General features: G+C 33.0%; 1 pseudogene; it reads left to right on the top strand.

Annotated features, from left to right (window-relative positions):
• The first annotated feature begins 865 nt into the window (after positions 1 to 865).
• On the top strand, positions 866 to 5,736 carry LOC123213703 (annotated as a pseudogene).
• Positions 5,737 to 24,023: the final 18,287 nt, after the last annotated feature.

Genomic DNA, 24,023 nt, shown 5'->3' on the forward strand with positions numbered 1-24,023 from the left:
CCTTCTCCTGTTCTTGATTCTCAGTCACTTTTCAATTACTGTTTCACAAAAGTCCTAACTATCTTACTTTCAAAGTGTTTGGGTGTGCTACTTTTCCATATATAAGACCTTATCAGTCACATAAATTTGCCTTCCACACAAAAAAAATGTGTCTTTGTTGGTTATAGCCTATCTCGCAAAGGATATAAATGTCTGTCCTCCTTAGGAAAAATTTACATCTTTCAAAGTGTAAAGTTTAATGAAATTGTCTTTCTTTTTCTGCATGATCCACAGTTTAAACAAAGTCCCTCTCTTTAAAAATGATTTGTCTTCAATATGAAGATAAGGGTACTATAACATATAAATTCCCTCATCTACAAATTGTTCTCCAAAGATAAACAAGTCTAATTCCAGCATGTCTGATAGTAAATTATCTGCTCTTGCACCTGATAATGTTCAGTAATTCTCTGAGAACTACATTCTATCTGTTGGTACACCAACATCTCTTCCAGTTCAACCTAAGCCTACTATTTCTAGGTCACAACTAAGCCAATCTAATGCTACCTAACCTTAGTCTCCATTCTTAAATGATACTCAATCTAATCCACTAGGCATTAATGTCATCAGTCAAAGTCAGCAATTTGAAACTGCTGGTCTCAACACACATCCCATGTTAACCAGAACTAAAACAAGAAAACTTCCAAAACCAAAATAGTGCATTACCTCCAATGTTACAAGATATTCTACACGTATGTCTCTCATTTCATCTATTGTCAAAACTGAACCTCAAACAGTTACAGAGGCCTTACTTGATTCAGACTGGAAGCAAGCAATGTAAGATGAGTATAATGCCTTAGTTGCTAACAACATCTGGATTTTAGTTCCTATGTCTAATGATATGCATGTAATTGGGTGTAAATGGGTTTTTAAAGTGAAACACAATCCAGATGGGTCTGTTCAGAAGTATAAAGCCATATTAGTTGCCAAGGGTTTCCAACAAACACCTGGGATTGACTATTTTGAAACTTGTAGTCCTGTTGTTAAATATGCTACTATTAGAATAATTTTAAGTGTTGTTAGTTACAATTGGGAAATTAAACAAATTGATGTGAATAATGCCTTCTTAAATGGTGATCATATTGAGACTGTGTTTATGAGCCAGCTAGAAGGGTTTTCTGAATGTGCTAAGAATGGTAAGCAGGTGTGCAAGTTAAATAAAGCCTTATATGGACTAAAACAAGCTCCAAGAGCTTGGTTTGAGAAGTTGAGAAATGCATTTATGGCATGGGGATTTGTTTCTTCTATCTTTGATACAAGTTTGTTTATCTATAAATCTAGTCATGTGATTATGTATGTACTTGTGTATGTTGATAACATTTTGTTAACTGGAAATCATAGCTCTGTGATCACACAAGTCATTACTCAATTAAATCAAGCATTTGCATTAAAAGATTTGGGTGTTTTACATTTCTTCTTGGGTTTTGAAGTTTTTCGTAACCACATTGGATTGCATTCGAGTCAAACTAAGTATGCAAAAGATTTTTTGTCAAAAACAAACATGTTTGAATCCAAACCTTGCATCACTCCTTTTACAATTAAAACCAAATTGTATCCTGGAGATAGTGAAAAGTTTGAACATCTATCATTGTATAGGAGTCTAATAGGAGCCTTGCAGTATTTAACTTTCATTAGACATGATATTGCATATGATGTCCACAAACTTAGTCAGTTTCTGCAAGCTCCTACTAAATTACAATGAAAAACTTGTAATCGAGTACTGAGGTACATCAAAGGAACACTTGATTATGGTCTCTTATTTCATAATGTGTCTAATCTATAGTTAGAATGCTATTCTGATTCTGATTGGGCTAGTAGTCTACATGATAGACAATCCACCACTGGCTATTGTGTCTTTCTTGGTAAAAACTTAGTTTAGTGGAGTTAAAAAAAATAGAAGATGGCTGTCTTATCGTCTATAGAAGATGAGTATCATGCACTAACACACATAGCCACTGAAATTGCTTGGTTAAAGTCTTTGTTTAGTGAATTGCATTTAGAATTTCTCAAACCACCAGTCATCTAGTGTGATAATCAAAGTGCAAATGCACTTGTTGCAAATCTTGTTTTTCATGCACGCATGAAACACATTGAAATTGATGCTCACTATATAAGAGACCAAGTTACTGCCAAAAATGTTGTGGTTCAGTATGTACCTACTGAACACCAAAACATAGACCTTTTCACCAAAGCATTGTTAGCTATTAAATTTGAGAATATTCGTAATGCATTAAATATGTGCAGTATGAGTTCCATGGGAAATTCTTGGAATAGTGGCTACTTAGCTCTGTTATCAGAATTGTTTAAATGATGCACAGACTATTGGGTATGCTTCTGTTTTTTTTACACTGCTGATTTACAGATATCTTATATGGGTATAAATACAGGCAAAGTGTTTGGGTAATCATATTGTGATCATGTAACTTGTTGAGCTATGTGTTGTCCTGATGTCAATATCTGAATGGTGCATAACCTGTTGACCTGTACTGTTCTAATATTAGTATTTTGTTTGTGCATAACTTGTTGATAAATTGGCTTCTTGTAATTTTTTTGCAAAACTTACTGATAAATTTGACTCTTGAAAGTGGTTTTGTTGATCCTAGAAGCTGTTTGTATAGTGTGATACTGTGATTATAAGAAAAAAAAAAAGGTCTACTGCATGCTGATCTGGTGGTGTGAGAAAGTGATTGGCCGAATTTGGCGCTCTACTAGTCAGAACATACAAAAATTGGCTGGCAGACTTTGAGACTTTACTAATCAGAAGGTATGAAAAAGGTAGTTTCCTAAACCTCTCAAATATAATTTATTTTGGCATCATTGTTATTATGGTATCCTGACATATTGAGCTAGAGGTGAAAAAAAAAAAAAAGGTTGGACTGGCAGAATTTGAGACTTCACTAATCAGATGGTATGCAAAGGTAGTTTCTTTTGGAAATCTCAAATAACTTGAATAATTCTTGATATTATTGCCATTGAGTGTAAAAAAAAAAAGGAGAAGGAAAGAAAAAAAAGAGCGAAGGAAAGAAAGAAAAAAAAAAGAAAAAAGAAAAAAAAAAGAGAAAAGGAAAAAAAATGAAAAAACTGAGAAGAAAAGAAAAAGGAGTCTGAGTCTGTCAAGCACAGCTAAATCCCATACTGATCTGGAAATTCCACTTCAAGGCACACTGCTGTAGCACTGCTGAATTCCATACCAATCTAGAAATTCCACTTCAAGACACTACTGGGTAGCATTGTTTTCTCACATACTTGTACTGGAAGTTACCAAGGGATATTGTGTTTAGTGACAAGAACAACAACAATCATTCTTGCTCTTCTTAAGCTTTATTCTAGTTTTCGAACTGAGGTGCACTCTGGGGTGGAGAAAGAGTGCTGGTGAAAATAGACCTACAGAGAGGGTCAAGCTTAAGGGGGGATGTTAGTATATAAGGGTATAATTGCAAGGTAATCAAACCTTGGAAGAATTGACATGTAAGTCAGGAAATGTAGTGGGCTTAAATGGCACTTGATAATAACTAAGGCGGGAATTTGTCACTCTAACCACATGCATATAAAACCGGTGGTCACGTGTAATTGTTATTAAGTATTAATAAAAATTTACTCTCTCTCTCTCTCTTCTAAATACCAGAGAGTTCCTCACTCTCTCCCTTCCATCTTTTTTCGTTCATCTCTCGTCACAGAACTAGGGTTAGCTTTTCTGTTACACAAATCGTTCATCGTTTCACATATCCTGTCATTAATTAATCTAAGTACAATAAGATGAGTGTGTTTACCATCCAATTTATGAATTAATTTTGGGTTAAGCGCAGATGTTGGAGACAACCCTTCATCTTTCTGCTGCTACCAACAAGACAGATATAGTGAAATTTCTGCTTGAGTGGAAAGGAGGTGATAACGTTGACTTGGAAGCGAAAAATATGGTGTGTTCTGCAGTAAAGTTGACATGGAAGCGAAAAAATGCTAGTAAAAAAAAAAAAATCTGTTGTATAGTTTGCGTTTTTTGATCTGTTGAGTTTTGCAGTATGGAGAAACTCCATTGCATGTAGCAGCCAAGAATGGGTGCAACGAAGCTGCAAAATTACTTCTTTCTCATGGTGCTCCTGTTGAAGCCAAAACTAAGGTGCTCTATACATATTTGAACATTATATTCTCGTTCAGAAATGCTTCTCCTGAAAAATGTGAGAGTGATATATTTTTCTTCATTTTTTTCCACCATTTTTACATGCAGTATGGAGTGACACCATTAATGCTTTCTGTTTTACACTCAATTCGAGCTGAAGACTGTTCAATTGTCGAGACATTGCTCGAGCACAAAGCCGATTGTGATGCTACAGATGATGTATGCATTTTATATTCTAAAATAATTATTTTTTTTCATGCTAGGTAGCAGAAATTGAAGTAACTTTGAATGCAGGAGGACATGAATTCTGTAGATTATGTTTCAAAAATCCAAGGTAATGGGAAGTTGCTTGATTTGATACTCCCTCGTCAGAAGAAGTTACAAGAAGCATGTAGCAAGCAAAAAGAAAGGATGGATGCCCCCCAAAAAGAGCTGTCAAATATTGTGGGTATGGATGAACTCAAGACGCAACTTCGAAAATGGGCAAAGGGCATTCTTTTGAATGACAGGCGCAGGGTCATTGGATTGAAAATCGGCACTGCTGGAACACTTCCTCACATGGCATTTCTTGGGAATCCAGGAACGGGTAAAATTGGAACCATAAACCCTAAATCAAATATTTTTGTTTAATTAAATAATTTTTTTCATAATTGACAGGTAAGACTATGGTGGCTCGAATCCTTGGTAGACTACTCCATAGTGTGGGAGTTTTGGAAACCGATAAAGTAAAAGAAGTTCGAAGGACAGATTTAATTGGTCACTATATTGGTCATACTGGACCAAAGACTAGGAGTAAGGTAGAACAATTTGCTTTGCATATCATATGTTAACATTGGAAGAAATTCATTCATTAAAAACTCTATATAATTTGATGGACTTGTATTCTTTGTTTACCTTAGAGTTTATGCTTTATTTTGACAGAAAATTAATTAATTTTGTTCTCAGATCAAAGAAGCCGAAGGAGGCATTCTTTTTGTAGATGAAGCATATCGACTAATACCTGAGGAGAGAAGTGGCCGTGATTATGGGTTAGAAGCCTTAGAAGAGATAATGTCTTGCATGGACAATGGAAGGGTTTTAGTCATATTTGCTGGCTATAATGAAGCAATGAATCGTGTAATATCTTCTAATGAAGGTTTCAGCAGAAGGGTTACTAACCTTTTTAATTTCAAAGACCTGAGCTGTGAAGAATTAGCTAATGTTCTCCATAACAAGATGAAAAATCAGCCGAAGGATAGCTTGTTGTAGGGATTTAAATTGCATTCAGATTGTACCGTGGACGCCATTGCAGAGTTAATAAAGACAGAGACAATAAAAACACAGCGTATGAAGATGAATGGAGGTTTGGTGGATATAATGTTAAATAATGCCAAGGGGAATTTGGATCTTAGGCTTAGTGATGATTGTGCAGAGAGGGATGAATTGCTTACCATCAAATTAGAGGATTTTGAAGCAGCCATGGAGTTTATACCCGAATAAATGTTTGGCTTTATGCCTTTTTGAATATTTGAGTGTTAGGAAATTTCAATTTGTATTTGCAGTGAGTATTATAAGAATTTTAAATAATGAAATTAATTTTTACACTTTCCTTGTCATTCCTCTCTTTACTACTTACTACTATTTTACTCTGATAAACCAGTTCTGAATACCCTCACGATGAGCAACTCTTTACAACTGAGTTTTTGCACTGAAGAATTACATTATATTTTTCAAATGTAAAAATAATTTGTTTGAAAATTCATATAAAAATTTTTTTAATGATAAAATACAACCTGTCTGTGTGTTTAACATAAATGATGGTTCATGGTAATAATTGAGGACACTCACTCCTAGTATTTTTCCAAAACATGGACAAGTGAATTGTGTAACCAGCCATGCAAGAAAATGAGGTGGAGTATACGTCACCACCGCCGACCTAAGAACCGCCATGAAACCTGGCACGGATTCTCAGGATAGTATATACCTAAAATACCACTTGCTTTGGCCGCCAACGCCAAGACAACAAGGGTTGGTAGTAGACTTACTTTGGTGTCTTTAAGTTTGTCTTCTACGAAAAGATAATAATGCCACTTTGATGTAAAAGAATTTAAGAAGGTCATTCATGATTTTCAGAATGTAATGAAGTTTGGAACCACTAGCACTTTTTTGTGATCAATGAAGAAGGATAATAATGTTGGAATCTGTGAAAGATTCATAAGAACATGATTGATAAGTTAATTTATAAGTACAAAATTAGCCAGGTAATCATATTATAAAATAAAATAAAAAATAGCAAAATAATTTTTTAAATATGAATTGTAATGAGCTGGTAGCGGTGGAAAATGGATGCAGGGTGGGTGGAGGAGAGTGGCAAATTGAATTTTTAAAGAAAGAAAGAAAGAAAGATTAATGGATGGTTTTGGATCAGTTTATGGATTTCCGTAAATACATTAAGTAAAATAGTCCAAATTACTCTTGCCTAACCCTAATGAATTGTCAATGAGAATTTATAAATTTTTTGGGCGGTTATAATGAATTGTCAAGGCAGAGTCCAAATTACTCGTAAATGCGAACAAATGTGAAAACAATAAAATAGAGGAAGGCAAGACCATTTGTCGGGAAAAAGAATTAAGTAGCAGTCAATAGAGAATGGCAACAAAGACTGCGGATTCTGCCTTGAATATTGCCAGGAAAGTTGACCAAAAATAGGAGTGAATAACATAGAAAGAAAGACTTTTAGGGCAAATGAAAAGGAGGGTTGCTTTTGGCTCAACTCTTGTATCACTTAAACTTCCAGGAAAGCAATGCACTTGGATATTTTCAAAGAACATTGACTGAAAATAGTGGTGATTTTATCTTAGTGATCAAACTAGCCACCACAACATCATACCGATCCTACTTTTGTTCACCACTATTTTCAGTCATTATACTCTAGTTCCTCACTGGTTCCCTTACTACATTTAACTATTTTCAGCCAACTCCAAGTTCCAGGCAATCACTGAACCCCTACCAATCCCTATCAGTCACACACTAATCCAAACCTTACATACTCTCCTGGATGGTCCTTTCAAAATACAACCTCTACAACACCTCAACCACATCAATTCAATTCCAACTACATTTCTAATGCTTCTCAAAATCATTTTCACCTTTTAGCAATAATCATTAGGTTTATTATATACAAAATATTGCACAATTACCTCTCACAACTCAAATAACTAATCCTGCCACTGTTCAAGACTACTCTTGGTACATGGATTCAGGTGAACTGACCATGTAATTCATGACATATCTCAGCTAACTGCAACAACTAACTATAAAGGGAATGATCAACTTCAGGTTGGCAATTGTGATTCTTTAAACATTACTCAAGTTGGTCAAGTTCTTATCCCCAATCAGTTTTATTCTAAAGCTATTCACCTCAAAAATGTACTTTGTGCTCCTAATATAACCAAAAACTTGCTTAGTATTTCAAAAATTACAAAAGATAATCAAGTTATTGCTGAGTTTTATGCTAATAAGTGTGTTGTTAAGGACAAACTCACTCAGACAATACTACTATGAGGACACCTTAAAGATGGTCTATATCAACTTAACATTCCCACTTATACACTGTCTTAGTCCTACCTCAAAGATATCTCAGCCCATTTCTGCCCAAAAAACATCTGTTGATCAACATATTATGCACCAGTCATCTATTTCAAGCTTTGTCTTTAGTGATTTTAATAATTCTAATTTTGTTTTTGCTAATACTAAGTTGCTTTTGACTCTTCAATTGTGACCATAGTGCAAGATTTTGAATTGTTATATTTTCCCAGCAGAAATAATAAAATCAAATCTTTTGTTATATCCAAAAGTGATGTTGATTTGTGGCACAATAAATTGGGTCACCCAAATAGCAAAATTTTGTCACAAGTCCTTAAAACAATTGATACTGCTTTTAATTCTAATTGCAATGTTTCCTTTTGCCATGAATGCCAATTAAGTTGTTAAACCCCTAGGTGTTTTGATTATGTCAAAACTAAATTTAAAGTTGTTAATTTATATATAATAAGCTAATTAAATCCATAGCATAAAATTCTTATGATCGAAAGATAGGCAAAATTTATGTTTCCAACCTTTCAGACAAAAGGCTTCATCCCAAAATGTTGGATGCTTGTCCCCTATAGGATGTCGGTTCCTTTGCTAGTCTCATGCATGTCCTTATAAGTTTGGAGCTCTTGAAATTTTTGACAAATGAATAGGGATGCCCATTCCTGAAACGAGACATCCATCTTTATGATTGGGATGCCCATTCCTCTATCGATCCCTTACCCATCCCTTCATGTTTGAAGCATTCTGTAATTGAATTCTAAAAATGCAAAGAAGGATGTCAATCATAGAAAAAGGGATGCCCATCCCTTGAGTGACACATTTCAAAAATTTGACGTTCAACCTTTAATTCAAAGCTATCAAAGTCAGAATATGTAAGAGGACACTCGCCGCTCAAAATAGAACGCACATCCCATCATATTTTCAAGGTCAAAACATTATTTTTGAAGCTCAACAGATACATTATCCTAACTAATAATTATTTGAGCTATTTTAGTTATCCAAGGCTATAAATTGAAGACTCTTTAATAGGGAATAGGTTAAAGACTATAATGTAAAAGGCTCATACTTTTTTTCTCTAATTCCTCTCACACAAACTCATAACTCAAAATTATTGAGAGACATATTTGTGTTCATTTTCTTGTATCAGACAAAACATTATTTTCTATATTCAAACACTTGGGTGAAACCCTGAATAACTATTGTGGTGGGCGAAATCTCAGATAATTATTGAGTTAGACGTAATCTTGGATCAATTAGTGAACATGGACGAAATCCTAGAGAACTATTATAAAGAGGGGATTCTTTGCTAGTGAAACTTCAAGTGAATTACTTAAAAAGTGGATGTAAGAAGCTTGGAATTGAAAGCTCCAAACCACTATAAATCTTGACCATTTTCTTTCCCTGCTTTCTTTACTTTATGCATTATATTTATGTTGTTCGTTTTGATAAAAAGTTGAATGTTACCTATATTTGATTGTTTGAGTAAACTTGTTGGACATTGATATAGTTCAAATATCTTTGTTGAAATTGTTTGTAAAATTATGATTGATTGAAAATTTGCTTAAGGAATTTTATTTGGTTATAAAATTTTGAATGATCCTATTTACCCCTTTCTAAGATTATTAGCCATTTGGGGTTTTTCAATTGGTATTAGGGCTTGGACTTTAGGTTTATAAATTCCAACAAATTTTAGAGTTTAAGATCTTTTTAAAATGGCTAATGCATCTACCCTCGTGTTTGGTGAACGATATAACATTATTAGAGCACCATTCTTTTGTGGGTTAAACTGCACTCAGTAGAAAATTAGAAGGAAACTTCACATTCAATCCGTAGATTATATGTTATGAAGAATCATTGAAAATAATGACTTTGTGCCTAAGGACCCTAGAACAAATTTACTTGGAAATAAAGATGATTTTGATGAGGAAGATGAAAAATTAAAGGTGACCACCATTGAAGAATCAAAATACCTAAGCAAAATGGGCATGGATGAGTTTATTGGAAGCCTATGATGACAAGAAATCCTAAGAAGGATGGGATTAAGTCTAAGAAGAACATTGCTTTGAAAGTATAAAATGATGGTGATGATTCTTCAACAGATGAAGAAGATGTGAGTATACTTGCAAGGTAATTCAATAAGTTCCTTTCAAAAAGCCAAGACAAGAACTTCTCCAAAACAAAATACAAGGAGGATAGTGACGATTAAGTTATATGCTATGAATGTAAGAGGCCCTGTCATATCTGACAAAAGTGTTCTAAACTCATGAAGAGGAGGAAGGAGAAGAAGTTAAAAGAGAAGATACCTGTAGCCACTTGGAGTAGAAGCAACAATTCAAGAGATGAAAGAGAGTCAAAGCATGAAAGAGTCAATCTATGCTTCACGGCTATGAGCAAATTGGAAGGAGAGGGTAACAACTCTAACTTTTACTCTTTTAGTGAATTTCCAGAAGCATTTGGTTGTCTCATGGATGAATGCAAATGCATGTATGCTAAAAATAAATCATTGAGAAAACAATTGACATGCATTATGAATGATTATGAAAATCTCATTAGTGAGCATGCTAAGCTGAAGAAATAACTTGAGCTTATTAAAAATAAAAAGATTTTATCATCAAATGCGTTAGAAAAGCTCAAAGGTAAAAATGATACATTGCTTGAAAACAAAAAGATAAGATGAAATGCTTGCATCTTAAAGATATGTATTAACAAAGAAGGCCTAGGCTATAATGGAAGTAATCCTTTTACTAAATCATATAGGTCATTAAAGAATAATCATTCATTGCATTTAAAAGGTAAATTTTGTGTTTTTATTAGTCATATTGTTAGAAGGTATCTAATTAGGAATGACAAACCATTTAAAATAAAGAAGGTTTAAGTTTCTAAAAGGATATTAAAGACTAACCTTGATGGAGCCAAAATCATTTGAGTGCAAAAAAAAACTTGAATTTCTTTATTGGTGTGTCTTATAGCATTGGAATTAAATGTTGTAAAATAAATAGCCATGCATGGGACATATCTGGGAAATGGAGATAAGAGTACCAAAGTACTTAGAAAATTATAATTTCATAAAGATAAGAGCTTAGAATGTCAAGTTAGTACATAAACTTTTCTCTTAATTCAATAACCATATGAGTTACTGTTGGTTGGTTGGTTGCTTGAATATATATTCTTTAATATACTTTTGGTTAACTACTTATTAATATGATGTTGATAATATTTGAATGATGCATTTGAATTGATTGAATGAATTCATGTGTATCTTGATTAGTATGTGATGATATGGACATATTTTTCATGTTTGCATATTCTATGATTGAAATGTTTCAAAGATGTATGAATATGTGATATGTGATATAAGTTTGAGTGTTTAAATGAGTTTGATGTTTATTGCAAAATTGAGTTAAATCGATGCAAACTTGTGTTCAAAATTGATCATAACTTGATTTACATAAATTCTCCTCAAAGTGAATCAAGATATCCAAGAATTGTATCTTGTGGTGTTTTCATTTAATGCATAATTCATGTGTTTCATTGCATTGTTTTTCAACTTAAAATTCTCAAAAAATCATGTGTCTCTTTATATAAATGTCTATTCATGATTTTTTGACATATCATGAAATTTTGAAGAACATATTCTTTTTGTTACTCAAACTTATTCTCATGTCTATTTAGTTAATTGTCATGTTCATAGTTGTGAATGATATTAATATCTAAGTATCAATTTTGAAAATTTGTATAGATACCTAGTTGACATAGCTTCTAACGTATTTTTAACGTTTTTGATATTTTCCTTGAATATTTCTATTGATTAACTTGATGATGTTCTGAGTTTAAATTATATACTTTGAATTTTATTGACTTGAGAAGATATATTAATGATGATTGATTGAATAGTTTTTTGATATATGATATTCTTTTAGACTGAATGTTTGATAAATAGTTCTAAGGTTGAATGAAGATGAAATTGGTTTAATGCCTTATTGACATTGATATTGAGGTAATTGCTTGAAATGAATTGTAGCTTGGGATTGGAAAGAAGCTTAGATGGTATAAATGCATATATTTAAGTGTATTTGTTATTGACTGAAAAAAGAATTTGCCGAAAATATAGTGGACACCATGCTAAAATTTTTTCGAAACCTTATTGATGAAATTGACTCTCTTTCTAAAAATATATTTAAAATAAAATAAAAGAAAATAAATTTAAAAAAGAAAAAGGGAGAGGAGTGTAGCTACATTTTTTGGCATTGCCTAAACGCTTGTTAATCACATGTGGCATTGATCACTATAAAAGCATATGTACTAGGCAAATGGATGATGCAGAAAATAACAAGTGTTGTTAGAAACGCATTTCACATTAGTTTTATTTCTTCTTATTACATTTCTTGTTAATTCTATTACCTGTTAACTAAATTTCTTTTCCACTCAAATTTCTAGTACTATGTACTAGTTTCTAATTTACTACAAATCTAACCCATCCTATGTACTAAATTTCCAACACTTATCATATGAACTTTCTTTAACATGAAAGCTTGGTAAATATTTTTGTTAAAGTAAAGGAGAGTATATAGACATTGACTAAGGAGGAGAAAGTTTTCAAATTGGTACTGTTTTAGCCTTTAGTTGGAAATCAAATGAAAATTGTTCTTTAATTTATCTTTCCGCTATTACTGTTTTTTATTTACGGCAAAAAGGGGAAAGATTGGTTAAGTTTAAAAAGTTTAAATGGGTTTATAAAAGGGCAAAGGACTATTTCCCAATCCAGTTTAAGTATGTTCTCAAAATCACACTAATGGAGTTTAAAAAACCCAAAGTCCCACCTATGACTTTACTGTAGTTAAAATTCTCAATTAAAAGGAGGGGTAAAATTGTTATTTTATTAATAATATTAAAAAATATAAAATTTATTAACTTTTCCCCGCTAAGTTTTAAAAACTAACAACTTCACCCCTAACTAAAGTTTTCTAACGTTGAAAAGTTACATTTTCCTCCCAAATTTTGTCTTCACCTCTTTGGCCACCAAATTCGACGTCGATGACTTGCACTCTCCACCCTAAACTGTTGGTCGATGCATGTAGACAAATCTGGAATAGATCTCTTCGTCGGACACAAAGAAATCGACAAGATTTAGGCGAAGAGATCTAGATCTCTTCACTTTGTTCTTTGTCGACAAAGAGATCCAAATCTCTTCTTTGGTGAACAAGCTTCAACACCATCCTTTCCATATCGTCAGAGAAAGTGGTCGGAAGGGGAAGAAAAAAATTCAAAGGTTTTGGGGGCAGGAATGTGATTTTTTAAAGTTTAAAAACTTTTGGAATAGTGAAATGTTAGTTTTTAAAACTTAGAAGAGAAAAATGTAATAAATTTTATATATTTTTAATACTATTAATAAAATAACGATTTTATCTCTATATTTAACTGAAAATTTTAATTCCAATTGATCAATATGTGCGATTTTGGGTTTTTCAAATCTCATGGGTATGACTTTAAAATAGCACCTAAACTTGGATGGGAAATAGTTCGTTGGCCTTTATAAAATGAAAATGAAAAAAATGGGAGATTTTTTTTAATACCAAATTGAACTATATTATTAAAGTTATGAGGAGTCTTCCAAGTGAGAGGGAGCTCTAAACTCTTTCAAACTCTTTAAATAGATTTTTCAATACTTAAACTTAAATTTTGTTGTCAATCAAAAAAAGGGTGATTGTTGAACTCCAAGATGTTTTGATTTTACCAAAACTAAGTTTAAAGTTGTTAGTTTATATTTATTTAGCTAATTAAGTCCAAGGCATAAAATTCTTATGACTGAAAGATGGACAAAATTTATATTTTCAAATTTTTAGATATGAGATTCCCATCCTCAAATGTCGGATGCCCATCCTCTATGGGACACTGGTTCCTTTCTAGTCCTGTGTCTATCCTTACAAGTCCAGAGCTCTTGAAATTTTTGACAAATGAACAAGGACGCCTATTCCTAAAACAAGAATGCTCATCCTCATGATTGGGACGTTCATTCCCTTGCCTAGGATGTTCATTCCTCTACGGGTCCCCTGCCCATCCTTTCACATATAAAGTATTCTGGAATTGAATTCTAAAGGTACAAAAAAGGACACCCATCTCAAAAAAAGGAAAGTTCATCCCTTGAGTAGTACATCTAAAAAATATGACCATTAGACATTTGATTCAAAGCTAATGGTCAGAATGTGCAAGAGGACGTTTGTCCTATCATGTTTTCAAGGCCAAAACATCATTTTTGAAGCTCAATAGATACATTATACTAACCAACAGTCATTTAAGCTATTTTAGCCATCCAAGGCTATAAATTGAAGACTCTTTGATTAGGAATAGGTTAGAGACTATAATGTAAAAAACTTATACTCTTTTCTTCTTTAATTCCTCTCATTCAAACTCGTAACTCAAAATTCTTGAGGAATACATTTATGCTTATTTTATTATATCAGCCTTATAGAGGCATTCAAAAACATTATTTTCTATATTCAAACACTTGGGTAAAATCTCAAATAACTATTGAGTTAAAAGTAATCCAAGATCAACTAGTGAACATGGACAAAATCTTGGATAACTATTATAAGGAAGGGATTCTTTACTAGTAAAACTTCAAGTGGATTACTTAAAGAAGTGGATATAAGAGGCTTCGAAAAGAAAGCTCCGAACCAATGTAAATCTTAAGCATTTTCATTTCCTACTCTCTTTACTTTATGCATTATATTTATGTTATACGATATTCATAAATTGTTGAATATTATCTATGATTGATCGCTTGAGTAAACTTGTTGGACATTGATTTAGTTTAAATATCCTTGTTAAAATTGATTCAAACCATTTTTCCTTAGTTTATCTCTAAAACCTGTAAACCTCTTAAATTAGTTCATTATGACCTCTGGGGCCATCTCCTATTAGCACACCTAAAGGCTATAAATACTATGCTTATTTTATATATGATTATAATAGGTTTACACTAGTTTTTTCCTCTAAAAAATAAATCTAAAGCAAAAAAAAGTGTTTGAAACATTTTGTAAGTTGGTTGAAAGACAATTTGATATAAAAGTCAAATGTCTTTAATCAAACTAAGGAGGAGAGTATAAAAGCCATGCCATTTTAGTTAATAATTTAGGAGTTGTGTTAGAGACTAATATCTTTACACATATTAACAAAATGGAAAATCTAAAAGAAATTACAAGCACATTGTTGATACAGGGCTTACTTTATTGGCACAAGCAGGTTTTCCTCTTCAGTTTTATTGGCATGCTTTTCAAACTTTTGTTTATCTTATAAATAAGTTGTTATCTTTAGTTCTTGCCTTTGATACTCCTTTTCATAAATTGTTCAACAAAAAGTTTGGTTATTCCAAATTAAGGGTGTTTGGATGCAGTATTTATCCTTATCTTAGACCTTATCACACTTATAAATTCTTTTATCATTCCACTAAGTGTGTATTTCTATGTTATAGTTTGTCTTATAAAGGCTATAAATGTCTTGATTGCAGTAGTAGACTTTACATTGTTCCTACACTAAAACTTCTTGAATCTGAATTTCCTTTCACTAGTGATCCTCAATTTTTGCAATCTTTCTCTCTTAAAGCATGTGAACAACAAATAAATGTCTTTGGTCTTGATGTAAGCAAATGGCATATTCCTATGTACCCTTCTCAGCCATTTTTTACTATTTCTGATTTTGAATATAATGATTCATCCTTATCTTGTTCAACTACAGTGCCTTTAATGCCCAATCTTGATATCACTTAAAGTCAACATGATATGTCAACTACATCTGATTTTACATACAACACCTCACCTATATCCCAAACCAATAATATAAATGTTTCTTCTTATCCATTTTTGATATCTCACCAACTAATACTTTTCTTAATTTTTCTAACCAAACTTATGGTAGCCTATCATTAACTCCTCTCCAATAATCCCATAACCATATACTGAAGCTACCACCAATAAACCTGTCACTTCACCTATTGTCTCTATCCCTAACTCAAATAGCCATCCTATGTTAACCAAAACCAAAATAGGAACCTATAATCCTCCTAATTCTGTCAGCCTTAAGTCTTTCAAACCCTCAATCTTCTCTTTAGTCAAGACATCCAACAATGAGTTGATTGTTTCTTTAGAACCTTCCACTATCACTGCAGCTTTATCAAACTCTGAGTGGAAAACTACCGTGAAAGTTGAGCATGATGTTTTAATGTCTAATAACACATGGTCTTTAGTGCCACACACACTTGATATGCACTTAGTGGGCTACAAATTGATGTTCAAAATTAAGTATAATTCATATAGGCTTGTGCAGAGGTACAAAGCAAGATTAGTCGTTAAAGGCTTCTAATAAACTGTTAATGTTGATTATTTTGAGACATTTAGTCTACTTGTCAAGGTTGGTACCATTAGAATTGTTCTCAATTTTGTAGTTCACTTTAGTTGGGATGATTAACAAATTGACACTAATAATGTCTTTTTAAATGGAGATTTACAAGAGCAGGTATATATGCACTAACCTGAGGGTTTCTTGATTGAAAACAAATAGCATAAGTTAGTGTGTAAACTAAACAAAGCTTTCTATGGGTTGAAACAAGCCCTTAAAGCCAAGTTTGATAAGCTAGAGACTATTCTAATTGTATTGGCTTCATTAATGTTGTAATAGGTTTCATTAGTGATGATAAAACACTAGTTGATGCACTAGCTCTCAAAGTGTTGGGTTCTTTACATTATTTTCTAGGTTTTGAAGTTAAAAGAACAAGTAATGGACTACACATAAATCCAAGCAAGTATGCTCAAGACTTGCTAGTAAAAGCAAAAATTATTAATGCAAAACCCTACACCACTCCCTTTGCTCCTAGTACCAAACTACTACGTGACAAAAGTCTTGTATTTGATGATCCCTCATTGTATAAAAGTGTAGTAGGGGCTTTTTAGTACCTAACTCTATCTAGACTAATTATTGCATTCTTTATCAATAAACTTAGCCAATTTATACAGAAACCCTCAATCACTCCTTAGTAAACATGCACAAAGGAATTCAAATACATAAAAGTTACTTTGAGTTTTGGTTTATGCTTTAGTTCTAAAAGTTTGTTCAAGCTGAACTATTTCTCTAATGTTGATTGGGCTAGTTGTCTTTATGACAAAAAATCAATTATTAGGTATTGTCTTTTTCTTAGGCCAAATCTTATTCAGTAAAGCATCATAAACAAAAGGTAGTTGTCTTATCCTTAACTAAAGTAGAATTCAAGGCTTGCTTTATCCTTAAAAAATCAACTACTCTGATTATCTCAAATGACCACTGAAATAACATTGGAGAAGAGTCTATTTATAAAATTAGGGTCGCAATCCTCAGTTCTCTTGTAATATGGTATGATAATCAAAATGCAAGTTCATTTGTAACAAATCTAGTATATCATTCAAAGACCAAACACATAGAGATTGATGCCCATTACATTAGAAAACAAGTTACTAAGAAATAATTGGTTATTCAGTATACACCCACAGAGTATCAAAAGGCTGATGTCCTGACAAAGCCATTAGCTACTTGGAAGTTTGTCACACTAAGAGATGTTCTAACTCTGTCTAACTTAGAGCAATTTTTATCTGGAAAACTAAAGCAAGTTACTAGTGCTACTTAGTATGAAAAGCTACTTGGTAATGAGGTATAGTCTTAAATGCAAGAGAAATATGGCCTTTGAAGGAGGAGTTTGGCATGTGCATATATGATTTGCAGTTGTGGAATATAGTTATAGTATGGAGTTGTGATATGGAGATTATGAGATGTCTAGAAGTTATTCATTTGCACTATGTTGCATTGTGCAAATATCATAGCATAATGCTTTGAAGTAGCATATCAAGTTATGAAGAGAGTTGTGGTATACAGTTATGATGTATAATGCTTTGAAGTAGCATTTTGGAGTTGCATTGTGCAAATGTCTTCTTGACATGTGTAGGCATGATTTGGAGTTATGAAATACAGTTCTAATTTGGTGGTGTGATATAGAGTTATGCGATTTAGTGTTTTGAAGTTTGCATTTTGCAAATGTTTGAGAGTTGTCTATGTTAGAATTGCTTATGTTATAGAATATTAGCTACTTGAATTTTGAATTATAAAGATGTAGATAGTGAAGCCTTACTCAAGCTTTCTATAAAAGAATTCACTAGAAGAGTCATCACTAATAGAGGTTATAGAGAGCTTAGCTTAAAGTGGGATGTTGGCATAAGGTATAAAATGTAAAGGCAAAAGATGTAAATTCCCATTAGTGTACACATGGCTTGTATTTGCTTGATACATGTATATGTAAACTTAAATCAAAGTGGTTAAATTTTAACTGATGAAAAGTACACAAAATCTGGGTAATAGATTCTCTCCCTCTTGCTCTTCGTTTTTCATCTCAAAACCTTTTTTCTCAACTCTTGATTTCTTGATTTGGCCTTCACAATCACATTCAATGATTATATTTTAGGATTTAAACCAACCACCTCTTATATGGATTTCAAATTTGACAAGTTAATCTCTCGGTTATGTAAATTATTCAACCACCTCCCCTTTGTTAGGTTTTTTTGTTAAATTTAATAATTAACCAACATTGATTTATGCAAGGACCAAAGTATCCTTGCAAATAAACCAAAGGTTATTTTCAAGGTTAGAGTTTGATTAGTATGATTTTCTCTCATGTGAAAAACTTGGACAGATTAACTTGAGACATAATATAGAGATGCTACAACAAAGCGAAATGTTAAATTATTCAATGTAGTGACTGTGAGATCAATAATTGTGTTATAAGGTTTACCAGTCCGATGAAGTTGGCAGAGTTCCCCAGTTAATAAAGGAAAAAGTAACCTTGAAATCAGTTTCTAAAAAATTAATAAAATTGTAAAAAATATACAAATTTTGAAAATAATTTAAAACCCCAAAAATTAAAATAAAGTTTAAGAGATTTTTTAAGCTTGGTAGGTTTTGATTATTGTTTCCATATTTTAATAGTTTATAATTTTATTTTTATGAATTCAACATAATTTTAACATTTATTGGTATTTTATGATTTTTTTTAGTTTTTAAGCTTTTCTTTTGAATTATCAAAATCTTTTTTAGACGGTAATATTGTTTTTTCGCTATAACATCCATTAATTCATTCATCTGCATACATTCATTCAATGTATCAATAATGAATGAATCTCTTATTTTATGAACTAGTGTGAATAGTTTTTAAACAATACCATCCATTAATTTGTGTATTATCCATTAATTCGTTCATCTTTTTTAGTTTTAAAACTAGTGTGAATAGTTTTATTAGTGTTTTATTTTATGAACTTTGTGTATCAATTTTTTGTTTTTCCAAAATATGAAAAAAAATTTTAAAATGAAAATACATTCAAAATGTTTGTCTAAAGACGCAAAGAAAAGAATAAAAAATATGAAATTAATTGTCTATGCAACAACTCCTTAAAACAATTACTTAATTTTTGTTCATATTGAATAGTCAATCACTAATGTTAATATTGGATCAGGGTCCACCCATGACGGGTCGACCCGACCCGACCCGATTTGATTAACTGCCAAAGGGCAGTTGTTAGTGGTTATTATTGGCAGTTGGACTTTTATATAAAGTCCTAATTGCCTCCCAAAGCAAAAATGATGAGAAGATGAGAAAAGAGAGAGAACGCCATTTTTACAGTGAACTTTTCTCTCTTGCCAAAACCAATACACAGTAAATTGGTCTCCCAAATGGAAATCAGTATGTTGGCAAATGGCGTCGTGGAAACAGACTAATGTCAACACCTCGCGTACAATTCGAAGACGCTTCATCGAACACATAAATGGGTACGCAAATTCTATTTACAGATTTCACAGAATTCGGATCCTGGCATGTTTAATTGTTTCTAAGAAAAGGAATGAAACCTCATTTCATAAAGTGAACATTCCAAATCTTGATTTTTTTTTTAAATTTTCTTCTCTTTAATATGGTTAATCATTAAGAGAGAAGACAAACAGACATGGAGAATGGTCACGATAAACAAACATTAGGATCTAAGAAACATATAACCATTCATGACTATATTTATTACTTGGGATGATGAAATCTCCACTTTTCCTTTTCATTCTGGTATGTATTACTTTGTTTTTTAAAATTTTTTAAATATTTTATAAGTCTTTACTTTAGAGGAATCAATATTGGCATGATAAAGAAAATTTAATTTTCTTATCTCGAGGGTATGCTAAATCTTGGAACTTCAATTTCTTTACAGTATTTTGCATATTTGTGGTGATGTCCTACATATACATGGTTCAAGTGTGTGATTTTTTCAAATGAAAAATTCATTCAAACACAAAAAAAGTACAATATCATATGAAATGATATGTTAGAAAAGAGTCAATAACTTAATTTTTTTTTTCTACCATTAGTTGAGTCAACTTGGAAAGGAAGGTGGTAGGTAATCCTATGTATTGTGTAGTTCAAAAACTCAAGAAGGTGAAGGTCCTTCTAAAAGACCTCGCAAGCAGGATTTTTTGAACATCTTGGAGAGGGTCAAAGTTGCTATATAAAGACTTGATAGCACCCAAGCAAGATTGGAAAGGAACCTGCAGGATGAACACCTTGTGGAGGAAGAGAAATATAAGGTTATTGAGCTTAGAAGACTAAGTTGGTCAGAGAAGTTCAAAATGAAGCAAAAATTGAAGACTAAATGGCTAAAAGACGAGACCAAAACACAGGCTACTTCTTCAACCGTATCAAAGGTAGAAGGAATAGAAATGCTATAAATGGACTTTTTCTTGAGGATTGGTCTTTAACAAGTGATAAAGAGCTTATTAAAAAGGGCTTTGTTTCTTTCTTTATGAACTTACGTATAAGCTGCTAATAGGAGACTTTTGTTAAGAACTTTATGGGTTTGCTTAACTTCAAAATTTCAAAGGATATAACCCTTTAAATGGTTAGGGAGGTTACTAGAGAAGAGATAAGGAGCACCATGTTTTCTATGATTAGCAACAAATCCCCGAGGCTCGATGGCTTTGGTTCTCTCTTCTTCAAGAAAGCTTAGACTGTTATGGGTTAAGATGTTTTCAAAGCAATTAAATTTTTCATCTCTACTTGCTTACTCTTTCATAAGGTTAACAATTAAATTATTGCCCTTGTTTTGAAATGTGATAATCCCTTAAGTGGCAAAAACTTTAGGCCTATCTCTTGTTGTAACATTATCTATAAGTGTATAACAAAGATAATGGCTAATAGATTGAGAGTGATCCTCTCTTTGTTTATTAATAAAGCCAAATAAGCTTTGGTGGGGTAAGAAAAATTGGTGCTAACATCCTCTTTTACGACGAGTTCATCCATAACTACCATAAGGAGAAGAGCAACTTGAAGAAGTGTGTTATTAAAATTGATCTCATGAAAGCCTATGACATGGTGAATTAGAGCTTCATTATAGCGATCCTTGATAAAATTGGTAATCAGCTATTGTTCACTAGATGGGTTAAGGAATGCATCTCTGCCATTTCTTTTCAGTGTGTATTAATGGTGAGCTTGAGGGATTTTTCAAATGTAGTAAAGGTCTTAGGCAAGGAGACCCTATTTCTCTTTACCTTTTTGTGATTGTGATGGAGATTCTCTTTAGAATTCTAGAAAACAGACTTCGAAGAAATAATTTGAGTTCTATTTGAAATGCAAAGAGAATAAAATAACCCATTCATATCTTGTCAATAACCTTCTTATTTTTTGTAAGTCGAGGAGAAATTTATCCACCTCATCAAAAGTCTCTTTACTCATTTGAGAGATGGTTTGAGCTTAAAGCAAATTGTTCCAAAAGCAATGTCTACTTCTTCAGGGTGACACATCAAGAAAGGACTTGGAAGAAAGAGATCCTTGGTATGGAGGAAAGTTTTATTCCTTTTAGATGTTTGGGAGTTCCCATGGTCTCTTCCAAGCTTTTTAAGGAAAATTGTAAGTCTCTAATTGATCTTTCCAAGGTCATTCTTTTTAGAATTCAAAGTTATTGGTCCTCACATTTTTTTCTTCTCGCTAAGATCCTTAAGGAGATTGATAATAGGGTAAGAGATTTCTTTTTGAGTGGTGTGGAGCACAACCATCACAAGGCTGGAGTTGCTTGGGATGACGTATGTGTGCCAAGAAATGAGGGAGGTTCAAGTCTAATGAAAAACAAAGATTGGAACAAGGCAACTATAGCTAAACATCTATGGGAAATCATTTATCTGAAAAACACTTTAAATTAGGTGGGATGCATTAAAAAGATTAGGCTTAATGGTAGAAGTATTTGGGAAATAAGGGCTACCAATGATAGTCCATGGTGGTGGAAGAAGCTATTAGAGCTTAGGGAGGTCATAAGAAATAATGTGAAGCACATAATAAGGAATGGAGAGTAAACCTTTCTTTGGATGGATAACTAGCATTCAATGGGAATGCTTAAAGAGAGATTCAGGAAGAGAATTATCTATGACTTGAGGATGGGCAAGAATTCAAAGGTCAAAGATATCATCAAAGATGGGAAATAGTGGTGGCCTATGGCTAACCCACCCCATATTTGGGAGGTTAAATCTTTGATGAATGAAAATCCAAGAATTGGTAGGGATGTTAAAAAATAGACCCTTAATCCAATGGGGAATTTTTCAATAAAAACAACTTGGAATAAAATTAGGGCAAAAAAGAGAGAGGTAACATGGGACCACTTGATCTGGCACAAAAAATTTATTCCTCGGCATGCCATTATTCTTTTGATCGCCTTGAAGGAGAGATTAAGGATGAAAGTTAAGCTTTGGAGGATAGGGTTGATTTCGGATGCCACCTGTGTCCTTTACAACAATGGTGAGGAGGACATAAACAACCTCTTCTTCAACTGTGAGTATAGTCACTATATTTGAAGAAGTATTATCGAGATAAACAACATGACTTATGTAAGACAAGATTGGGGGAGACTCATTGAGGACATAGCCAAAAATTAGAAGGGGAACAAGCTTAGGCATATTATGGGGAAATTGGGTCTTGGAGCCACCATCTATGCCATTTGGAAGAAAAGGATCAATATAATCTTCTCAAGAGGATGCATTCCATAGGAAATAATCAAGGAGAATGTTCATAGGCTTGTGAGAGACAAAGGAGCAGAGATGTCTAACATCAAACAAACTAGAGAAGCAGAGATTTTGGCGAGAAGATGGTGTCTTCCCCATTTGCATTTTCAAGCAAAGCGATGGTCTCTCAACAAGGAACCAATGAAGCACAATTTTTTTGAGCTAACCCTTGTGTTTGCTTTGTTGGTTTTTCCCTTAGGTGTTGCTTTCTTCGTTGAGGTTGCAAGGCCTAGATTGATGGCTTATTGGTTTAATCAGAATAGGCCAGTTGAAGTTAAGGCAATTAAGAAAGTTCATTTGCTTCAGAGGAGGATTCTGCCCAGCCGAAGTTTTGCTTTTTATGCGCCAGTTGGTGATTGCTTTCTACCCTAGATAATTATTACAGTCTGTATAATGTCCCAGGCTCAATTCCTATTTTCTGATCTTGCTCCCTGGTACCCAGATGCTGCCTATTATGCCAACTCCATTCAACAACAATATGGTATTTCTACTCTGCTCTAATTACTGTTATATCCATTCCAGCCTAACTCCCCTTCAAAAAGATGCCTACAGATGTTAAACAAGCCATATTTAATAAAACCAGCTCCAGTAAGAAATCCCAACAAAACTAGTAGGTTACAACAATGTTTATGCAGGAAGGTTTCTACACTTGCTACCCAGATTGAAGTTGCTACTGCTATTTCTGCATATTAGAATGCAGAAACAACCTTTGAATGATTACTAGAAGGTGAAGCTCGCTGCTTCTCAACATCAGGCACATTTTGGTCCAGATTTATAGCAAAGTTTCAAGCTTCCCAGAGCTCATTTTGCCCCCTGGATTACCTCCTTATAGAGCACCAAAAAGTAATTACAGACCATGTTCTTGCCTACTCAGTTTTCGACTGCTTGTTGGTTGAGCCGAATTTCAGCCTCTTTGCATGGAAAGTCTTCTCAAAGTGCTTCGTATCAAGCCCACTATGCTGCCACTATTTTTGTCTTGAAAACGTATGTGTTGTATAGATCTTACTCAAAGGCCAAGTATTATGTTTATAGCTTTTTGGATTGGTTGTACTATCTCCTCCCTCTTGAGCTCTATCTTTGGAAAACCTTAGATAAAAGCTCAAAAAGTGAAATTTCTTTTGGGTTAGTTTGTTGGCTTTGCCCTTGTTTGTAGTCGTTGTCCTCTGTTTGGAAAGGCAAACTTAGGTTGTTTTGGACTCTT

Source organism: Mangifera indica, chromosome 1 (genome assembly GCF_011075055.1).
Source record: "Mangifera indica cultivar Alphonso chromosome 1, CATAS_Mindica_2.1, whole genome shotgun sequence".
Taxonomy (NCBI): domain Eukaryota; kingdom Viridiplantae; phylum Streptophyta; class Magnoliopsida; order Sapindales; family Anacardiaceae; genus Mangifera; species Mangifera indica.